The sequence below is a fragment of the Asparagus officinalis genome, chromosome 9 (genome assembly GCF_001876935.1).
Source record: "Asparagus officinalis chromosome 9, Aspof.V1, whole genome shotgun sequence".
NCBI lineage: Eukaryota > Viridiplantae > Streptophyta > Magnoliopsida > Asparagales > Asparagaceae > Asparagus > Asparagus officinalis.
Genome location: NC_033802.1, coordinates 64,118,976 through 64,129,567, shown reverse-complemented (window position 1 = coordinate 64,129,567; position 10,592 = coordinate 64,118,976). Strand labels below are relative to the sequence as shown.

The window sequence follows — 10,592 nt, the reverse complement described above, 5'->3', positions numbered from 1 at the left end:
GCTCTTCCTCTCATCAGTTCTAGGACTGACTTGTCGAGGGATCCTAAAAACTATTACAATGGTTACAAACTCAAACAAATAAATTTTACGTGGTTCGGAAAACTGCCTACGTCCACGGGGCAATAAGGGGGAGATCTACTACTAGAGGGAGAAAATATAATTAGGATTTATAATCGCTCAATCTAAACCCTCACACAATCTCTCAAACCTCTCACACAAATATCTCTCTCAAAAGGGGATGCACAAATCAAAGAACAGTTGCAAAAGGACTTTGCTTTTTCTGTGAATAGCCGCCAAAGTCTCTTCCTTTGCACAAATTTGCAGCCATCGCTTAAAAAAAATTTCTCCCGTAGTCTCACTGCTATTTTCTCAAGCCGCCGCTCTTCTGTTCCCTGTGCTCCTCCTGCTCACGCTCCTTTGCACACAAGAGCACAAAACCCTAGGAAAGAGTTTTTATAAACATCTGTTGTGTCTTCGGGTGGGCCTTCTTTTGTCCGCTGAATCTTCACCTCTTCACGCGGTTTTCAATTCTCCAAATCTTCTCACGTGGGTGCAACAAAACCCGCTGGACAAAAGCATCCCACACGGTTAGTCCAAAAAACCGTGGCTCTATCTTCTTCCACTGGACAAAAGCATCCCATTTGTATTCATGGTCCCCCCACGTGATTCACAATTCTCCACCTCGGTGAAGTTTTTCCAAAACTGAGCCGACACCAAACAAACCAAATGTCTCACTTGTTGCGTCCAGTACGAAGTGAAACAGTTCACGACAACGGACTCCATCCACAACAAGTCAAGATCCAAACGGGAGTACGAACACTCACCCAAACATCGGTGTCTACTCACCAAATCGACTGCATCATAAAGACCGCCTAAGTATCCTCTTGCCTAAGGAATCAAGCCTTACGTAGTTCACCCAAATGGCCTCCAAAGACCTCAATCCAATAGAAGAGTTCGCAATCCTTCTCCAATATCATCAACTCTGCGGTTGATAGCACCTCTAATGGTCTCAAATATCTCCACCTGAGGTGAACCAATGGCCGTATCCAAGCCACATCCACCAGCTGCACTCGGATCTATCAACTCATCATCCGCATCTGAATTCAAATGACTCCCACGTTGTGTCACCTCAGTTGGAATCTCAACCAAAGCAGAATGACCTGGAGTATGTGGAAAAATCCTCACCCAATGTGGAGTAGCATCAATCTCCACCCGTTGCGATACCTCTAAGGTCTGTCCAAAACTCTCCACCTGCTGAGAGCCAATTGGCTTCCTCATCGAAGACTCAACCAAAGTGACACTACCAGACCTATCTTCCAATGGAGTTTTACCTCCAATCACAGCAGTTGACAACGCTTTAATAAGATGGCTCGAATATGTCGAAGCATCAGTCAAGAAACTCTTCTGCAGACCATTGCTTGACAACAAACATCGATCCTCCTCCAGTAATGCACGGTTCTCTAAATTTATCACCCTATCAAGTTGCCCCAAGATTTCCTTTCCAACGAAGTGTCTCGCAATGTCGTGAGCTCGGCTCCAATACAGAAATAGGTCCATCTTGTACCTCCCACCAAGATCAGAATGAAGTACCTTCACCTTTATGTCTATCTTACACTTCTTCAAACTGTTAGAGACTACTAGGACTTTCTCTAATGGGGATTTGATTGCAACCCAAACACGCCTAGAACAACCACCAACAAAGAAAACCGAACGCCTATTACCTCCCAATGATGACCCCTTGGAAGGCCCCCAAACATCCACGTGAACTCCTCCAGAATGACCCTTAGCACGGTGAATAGAGGTGTCAAACTTCACCTCAGTCTTCTTACTCACATCAACATGTTTACTAGACTTCAAATTGTAGGTCTTCGCACCCTCTTTCAATCTATGCAAGGAATCAATACTGGAATGGCCAAGCCCCAAGTGTCGCAGTCTAATCGAATCAATAGAAGTCGCCAGTTCTCCACCTGCCACTATACTTCCAATCAAGTAATACATGTTATTCCTCCTGACGCCCTTCATCATAATCTGAGAGTCTTCCACAATCTTAAGAACCATGTCCTCAATTTGAACATTCAGACCCTCTCCAACCAAAGCTCCAATTGAGATCAAGTTCTTCCTCAAAGAAGGAACATATCTCACATCATTTAACTCTCTAACAATCCTGTCAAACATTTTGATGTGAATTCTTCCTATCCTAAGGATCTGACATGCACGGTTATCAGCCATGTACACCACACCACTATCCAGCTTCTCAAAACTGGAGAACCATTCCCTTCTAGGGCACACGTGATAGGTCGCACCACTATCCAACATCCATTCAGATTCCTCCGAATAGCTATCTGTAGGACTGATAGAAAACGAATAAATAGAAGAGTCAGAAATATTACCATCCGATACGATATTTGCTTCTGATGATGGTTGCTTCCCTTTTCCCTTATGCTTATTCTTCATCCATTCGTCGAGCTTTGGGTAGCCTTTCTTCCAATGACTGGTCTCCTTGCACCAAGCACACTGATCTTTTCCTACTCTAGACTGTGACTTCTAATTCTTTCGATTCAGATTCTTCCCTCTTGCGGCCAACGCCTCTGCTATCGGCTCAATCGAAGTCTCCTTATCCTTCTTCCGAAGCTGATAATTCACCAGTGCAGTAGTGACCTCACTATATGAAAGAGATGCATTCCCATTAATCAGAGTAAGGACGAAGGTCTCATATTCCTCGTCGGGTAAGGAACTCAACAACAGCAACGCCTTGTCCTCATCTTTAATCATGACATCCACATTCGCTAAATCCGCAAGAAGCTTTGTGTAAGTGTTCATGTGATCACTAATTGAGGTTCCCTTCTTCAACTGGAAACGATAAAGTCTCCTCTTCAAATGTAAGCGGTTCTCAACACTCTTTGTCAGATACTTGCTTTCAAGAATCTCCCAAATCTTCTTCGCAGAAGTCTCATTCATCACATTATATTTTAGATCTTGAGTTAAACAAGACCTAATCATACCACACGTCGTTCGATTCATATTCTTCTAAACCTTCTCTTTAATGTCATCTGGCTTGCCATCTAACTCCAATGTATCCTCTAAATTCTGCGCGTTCAGCGCATCCAAAACCTCACATCTCCATAATTTAAAGTTGTTTGTGCCATTAAACTGCTCCACATCTATCTTCATAGAGTGGATATTCAAACTCTGAATGGTCTTCGTGCCAGAAGCACCACCCTCGACACCCGAAGCACCTTCTTTCCCCGACATCTTTCTTAACACACCAACGAACAAAGAATAGATCCAAAACTAAAAAGATAGAGTCTTTACCAAAAAGATTCCACCTTTATCACCAAACGAAGCCCTAGACGACCTCCAAATTGATCTACTCCTCCAACCAAACCCTAGATCTGGAACCTGGGCTCTGATACCACTTGTTGTGCGTAGCAGAAATTTCAGCAGAGTTTCTGGTGTATAATATATAAGAGAGAAAAATCAATAAGAATTCACGTCTCACCAAGGAAACAAGAATCTGAAGCGAATATCTCAACAAAGTGAGATATCGGCTCTTCCTCTCATCAGTTCTAGGACTGACTTATTGAGGGATCCTAAAAACTATTACAATGGTCACAAACTCAAACAAACAAATTTTACGTGGTTTGGCAAACTGCCTATGTCCACGAGGCAATGAGGGGGAGATCTACTACTAGAGGGAGAGAATATAATTAGGGTTTATAATTACTAAATCTAAACCCTCACACAATCTCTCAAACCTCTCACACAAATATCTCTCTCAAAAGGGGATGCACAAATCAAAGAACAGTTACAAAAAGACTTTGCTTTTTCTGTGAATAACTACCAAAGTCTCTACCTTTACACAAATTTGCAGCCACCGCTTAAAAAAAATTCTCCCGTAGTCTCACTGCTATTTTCTCAAGCCGCCACTCTTCTGTTCCCTGTGCTCCTCCTGCTCACGCCCCTTTGCACACAAGAGCACAAAACCCTAGGAAAGGGTTTTTATAAACATCTGCTGTGTCTTCGGGTGGGCCTTCTTTTGTCCGCTGAATCTTCACCTCTTCACGCGGTTTTCAACTCTCCAAATCTTCTCAAGTGGGCGCAACGAAACCCGCTGGACAAAAGCATCCCACGCGGTTAGTCCAAAAAACTGCGGCTCTATCTTCTTCCGCTGGACAAAAGCATCCCATTTGTATTCGTGGTCCCCCCACGTGATTCACATTCACTATACGTGAATGGTCAATCAAGAATTTGGTCAAATTCAAGCTAGTAAAAACTAACACAACCAACTACCATGTAAAGTGCTACTTCAACGAGAAAGCTCAAGGAGAGTATATAAGTGCTCAAGATGAAAGATATTCAAAGTGTCCATGGAAGCTTAGTGCAGTTGTAAGAAAAAAATCTAATGGGTAATTTATGATATCTACTTATTACGGGCTTCATACATGTTACAATCCGACTGTTAATGTCGATCATAAGGCAACAACTTTCTTTTATATCTTGAAGTTAATTAAGCCTAAAGTAAGGCGAGAACTTGATTTTATTCCAAGTCAGATAATTACAAGAGTATACGAGATGAGAAAAATGACTATATCTAAATATAAAGTATATGATGCGCAGAGGAAGGCGTTGACTAAAATCTTTGAAGATTGAAAGAAATCTTACGAATTACTTCCATAATATCTTGAAGCAATTAAGAGAAAATTTTCAGGTATTGAATACAAAGTATTGTCTAAAGAGATTGCACAGGGAGTAGAGAGGTTCATGCGAGTATTTTGGGCATTTGGACCTGCTATCAAAGGGTTCTCATTTTGTCATCCGCTCTTGAGTATCAATTGTATGCATTTATATGGCAAGTACAAAGAAGTGCTTTTAGTTGCGACAGGTGTAGATGCAAATGGTAGATGACACATAGAGTTGAGGTAGAGGACACATAGAGTTGGAAGTAGTTTTTCAATGTATGTACAGATTCATCCCTACTGTTCAAAGTCCTAGAATGATTACTTTTGATTTCCAACAGGATGAAAGGAATTCCATGGTGGCGCTAGATTGCCTTATGATCGGTACTGTGGAGCTCAGCACCGAAAGACTTACAAGGAGAGTTTTCATCTTCCCGATGATAGTCATTATTAGCCGACTTATAATAGACCATGTCTATTACCACCTCAAGTGGGACAATCTTGACCGTGCGCATTAGAGGTACCATGGATCAAGGCCGTGAAGGAGTAGTGTCGCGAATTAAATGTAGTCAATGTAATCAATTAGATCATAATAGGTATCATTATCCATCAAGAACAAGTACATATCAATTAATTGGTAATAAGTTTTATATCTCTATTTCATGCCTTCTATTATAGTCTTATTGGTTATTGTAGTCTTATTGATGACAACTAATACTAACATATGGAATATTTTATGTGCAAGTATATACATTATGCTTCCCGGGCTAGTTAGTGATGACGTCCTTTATGATCAGTCATGACACCGTTCGGAGATTATATCGGTCATAATTTCTTCTTTTATACTCTAATATTATTTTTTATTATTATGCTTGAATATTATTTTTCATTGTGGTGCAGAGAGGACTGGAGCTAGTTATGGTTGATCATAGCCTGAAATATACAAGTCGGCCACTTTAGGGCGTATAATTGCCTAGGTAGGCTAAGTCAGTTTTCTCACATGCTCGAGGCTACAGTGGATAAAACTCAATTGAGCACTATTCAATGCATTAATGGATAGATGGAGGCCAGAGACGAACACTTTTCATCTACGTGTCGGCAAGTCGACTATTACTCTCCAAGGTATAGCAGTAATCCTTGGTCTCCACATTGATGATCATTGTGTTACAGAAACAAATAGACATGTATGGAACCGAGTTTGTGAGGAGTCGTCGGGAGTATGTCTACAGTCGTTGCCTAGGGGATGTTAGATTGAAGTGGCTTAAAGAAAATTTCTCACACCCGTTGCCAGAAAATGCATTCCAAGTCACAATCCAACAACATACTCGTGCATATATTTTTGCACATAATCGACACACTTCTATTCCCTGATTCAAGTAAAGATAAACTACATTTGAAGTAATATAATTATTTCCAACATTTAACTATGGAAATATTAATTGAATAGAGCTTGTTATTCATATAATGCACTTTTTATTGTTTTTTCTAGTTTATGTTAATGATAAAAGAGTTATTTTGCTATTTGATTTTATAATAATTAATTGAATAGAACTAGATGCATTCTTAATGTGATAGATGGTTACCACTTCTCCGGAACTTCGAAACATGCAGGACATTATCATGAGATAGTGTTATTTTAGCATATCTGTATAGGGACATATCGAAAGTTGATTTTAGGCAAAATAAGGAGTTTGAGGTGTGTTTGACATTATTACAAGTTTTAGCGTGGGAGAGATTGGTCTTGAAATCAAGTTTATGCGAGACACGAGTTTTAGATGAACATATTTCACTGGGCTGTAGGTAAATAATTTCGGATCTAATTATAGCAAATTTGATTTTGAATTTTTATTATGGTATTAGATGCCAACCTTTTATCATTCATACAGATGGAACGTCCAAAAGTGCTAGGATGAGACTTTGGCAAGACTGTTAGATTTTTACAGAGGAGAGCTTGACCGAATGAAATTTTATTAGGTATCAAATTTTAATTTAAGAAAATTTGATCTACCGATATATTTCAAAGAGTTACTAATATGTGGAATATTTTGTAGTTTGAGTGGCAGCTATACAAAACTTACATATCTCGTGTACCACTAATTTGCATGGAGGGGCCAATATATAGAGAGCAAGAGTTCCTATCATCTGCTTTGAAATTTTAGAAATGCATGTGCTGAATCGTGTAATTAAGCAGTTTGGTTTGGCATAGCATGCTCCACAAGAAGTAGAAAGAATATAGAGAAAGACGTCTAAGGGTGAGCATCAAATAGACTGGGCAAATGAGCATCGTCGGTACTTCACTAGATGGAATAAGCAGTATTTCAGTAATGTCGAGCAACTTTATTCTCAGATGGAGGAAATAGATTATATAAGATAGTATTGGGGATTACCAAAAGATAGATAATCACTCAAACCACGCCTCCAGACTACGAACTAGAGATACGTTCCCAACAAGCAAGATACATACCAAGGGGTGTAGATGATAGAGAATGGATGAGTAAATTATGTAATTTCAAATAGTTTTCCATCCATTTTAGGTTTTTTAATCCCGTTTTACGTAATTACAGATAGACGCTATGGATGATATAGAGGGGATTGCAAATGAGGGCATAGCTACCACAAGAGGAGATTACGTACATGTATCAGTATTGTAGCAGATAGTGCGGAGGGTTCGTAGAGCTCTTCATCGAACTCATAAGGATCGACATGATGGTCGTGAGTAGATGGCGTATGAGGGGGATGTCTTATATGCATGTCAACGAAGACAAGGTGGATCTTGCTCTGACAATGAAGGTAGTTCGTCATAGTCCCACACGCAACCGAAGAGCGAGCATGTACAAGTTTAACTCGAAGGAGGACGTCGATGATCTAAACGGGTACGAAGAGGGAGACAACGAGGGAGGGAAAGACTTTTAGATTGTATGTGGTTTTATTGGTTTTTCTGTTTATACTCTATTTGTAACTAAATATACTTGATACATTTGGATTTGTTGAGAGTGTTTGGGCGTATGGATATGTATATGAAGTGGATTTATCTATTGTGGTGTGATATTGTGAATTGATTAAATGTGTTTTAATTTATATTTATTTCTTAAAATTTACAACTTATATAAGCATTATACAGTTTAACAATGTATATGAGGTGGACTTATATTTTTTGTGCATATGATATATTGTATATATGTATGATATAAGTCGGGATCAATCTGTGCATGTTTTGGTGTTTCTACAAAACCCACAGGACTACTAGTCCCATGGATTTTCTGAAAATGTTCATAAAACCCACAGGACTAATAGTCCCACGGGTACTCTGATTCTTGTTTAGGGGTCGAGGTCACTAAACACACAGGACTACTAGTCTCATGTGTTTCGAAATACTTATTTAGAAAAACCGATCTCTTTTTGGCTAGCCTTGGTGAGCTAGCCAAAAATAGGTAGGTTTTGCTAAATATTCAGTAAAACGGTGGTTTTTGCTAAATATTTATCAAAATCGGCCTATTTCAAAAAATTCTCCTTTTACACTTTACATAGTATATGATTTTTTCTTCTAGTTTTTAGGTTTGTTGTTCTTTTATTATAAACAGTTTTATGATAAATGATACTCCCTTTACAAACACGAGTTCACGAAAATCATTCGGTAGACAAAAATACCCCTATAAAGTTTGAACTATCCTATCACTAATCAAATTCTAATTTTTAAATTATATTTAATGATTTATTCTAATCCTAATCAAATAACTTCAAAGTTTGAACTATTTTAATCTTAATCAAATTCTAACTTTTAAATTGTATAACTATCCTCACAATCAAACTCTAACATTTTTGAAATCCATGTGCAAGTTAGAATTCTAAAAAATACAGTAATAGAATAAATAAATATTTAATTATACCCAATGAAAACCATAACCCTAATCCACAATAAAATTTAAAATATTATAATTCAAGCACATGGGGAAGAAAACAATGATGTCTATATTATAACACTAATTAAATAACTATGAGTTCATATAGATTTATAAAGAATCATACATGGTCGACTAAGTGAACTATCAAGATTAGTATTCACATGTTGGATTTCCTTTGAAGAAGATGAAGAGGTGGATCTCGCTTCAATGATCTCTGTCTCACTAAACATTAGAAATTCAATTACAATCTCTCTCAAACTATGTCTCTATCTTCATCATTTTAACAATGGGTCACCAATTTTATCAAAAAATAAGGGGTCGAATTCTTATCTTTTATCCAAAAATAGGTGATCTTGGTTCCTAAGAGTTTTATCAAAAGAACAATTTTTCTCACTTATTTCATCCTTATCTTCAAACCAATAAGAGAGCTACTTCTGTTGCTTAAATGACACAACAAAGAAATTCAAATCCTATTAATAATAGGATTAGCTAAATATTCTTACATATAGACTCTAACAATATTTTTTAGGGATTAGTATTTGAAGCACCCGTAATATTTACGTACTAATGATTGCGTAACTGCAATAGCTGATATATAACAATTCTAATCAAATTCTAATTTTTAAATTTCAAATATTTGTACAAAGAGAACTCTAATTATGACTATCATCTTATCACATGCAACACCTCATGCCTATATATAACCCAAGAAATTATATAATTTTCATAGTAATTTCATCTCCTTCAACATGTATGTTCTTTTTTATTTTCATGAGTATTCTTTAGAAATATTGTGTATTTGATTTAATAGTGATACTTGTTTTGCACTGCAATTACTTTTTATGGCAATTGATGTTTTTTTTTAAATTTTTTAGTTTTCATGCAGTATTTAGAGGATTAAGGATTTGATTGTTGCAGGTTCTTCCATATATCAAGGTAAAACTTCATATTTGATATTATTTTAATTTGGTTTTATTTGATTATATACTTTTATTTGATTAAACCGAAATAGAAAACAAATACCTTTCTTCTTTTTTTTATTTTTTTCATTTTTTTTGCTTTGCATACTTTTAATTAGTTTCTGTTTTTGCGTAGACTATAACACATTCATACTCAGTCAATGCTCCCTTATTATAAGGCATAATATTTTAACCATGTAATCTATGGCTTTACCCTTGATAAAAAATTTTAAATACAACACATTCATACCAATATGTAGAACATGACATGTAGAACACGACAGAGGTGATAATACCAAAAAGGAATCTGTAGATTAAGTTGAAAATACAATTAGTATGATTCTCGATTAGAAGTTGATGATACATAGGGCATTGGGACTAAACACTTTGATTTGTATAAGGGTTTGATTAGAGTAGCTATAGATTGCAAGGTATGAGGAGCATATTAATAAATTTAAAAGAGAATATTTGGGCAACCCTAGCAATACTTGGGCATTACATAATCCTGAGGTTGGTAGGAAATTAAGTTCTCAAACAATCACCTCGATTTCCTTCATGTATAGAACAGTGCATTCCAAAATTAGATACCTAATTTAAAAGTGGTCCACAAGCTTTTGTTTGGGTAGAAAATTGTTTTCATTGCTGAATTTATTACAACTTTAGGCGTTGCAATAAATTCAAAATAAAGATAGTCTTTTTATAATACTTCCAATGCAACGAAAATAGATTACAAATCTCTTTTAAACAACACGCAACAGGTGTTTATCGCCTATTGCTTTTTGTGGGATTTTTACATGTGCCGGGGACATCAATATTCGTGGATCACCGCGGATCAGATCCGGTTAATAGAAAATTAACAGAGCTCCTGCTTCGCCAAGGAAGTATTCGCTTGAAGCTCTGAAATCGACCAAGTGAAATCAGTAGCTCTTCTCGAGATTAAGACCAAGCCTAATCTCAAGGAACAGATGGACGGAGCTTTAGATCTCTCGAACTCTGCCTCTTTATGCTGAAGAACTTCGTCGAAATCAGTTAGCCTCCTCTGAAATTCGTGCTCC

The 10,592-nt window shown here is 37.4% G+C and overlaps 1 long non-coding RNA gene across 1 annotated transcript in view; it reads left to right on the top strand.

Moving 5' to 3' along the window:
* LOC109824690 overlaps window positions 1-7,690 on the top strand; it is an 11,070-nt gene extending 3,380 nt beyond the window's left edge. Inside the window, exons 2-3 of the long non-coding RNA XR_002242734.1 lie at window positions 5,577-5,798; window positions 7,241-7,690. This is a non-coding gene — a long non-coding RNA (uncharacterized LOC109824690). The remainder of the gene's footprint in view (window positions 1-5,576; window positions 5,799-7,240) is intronic.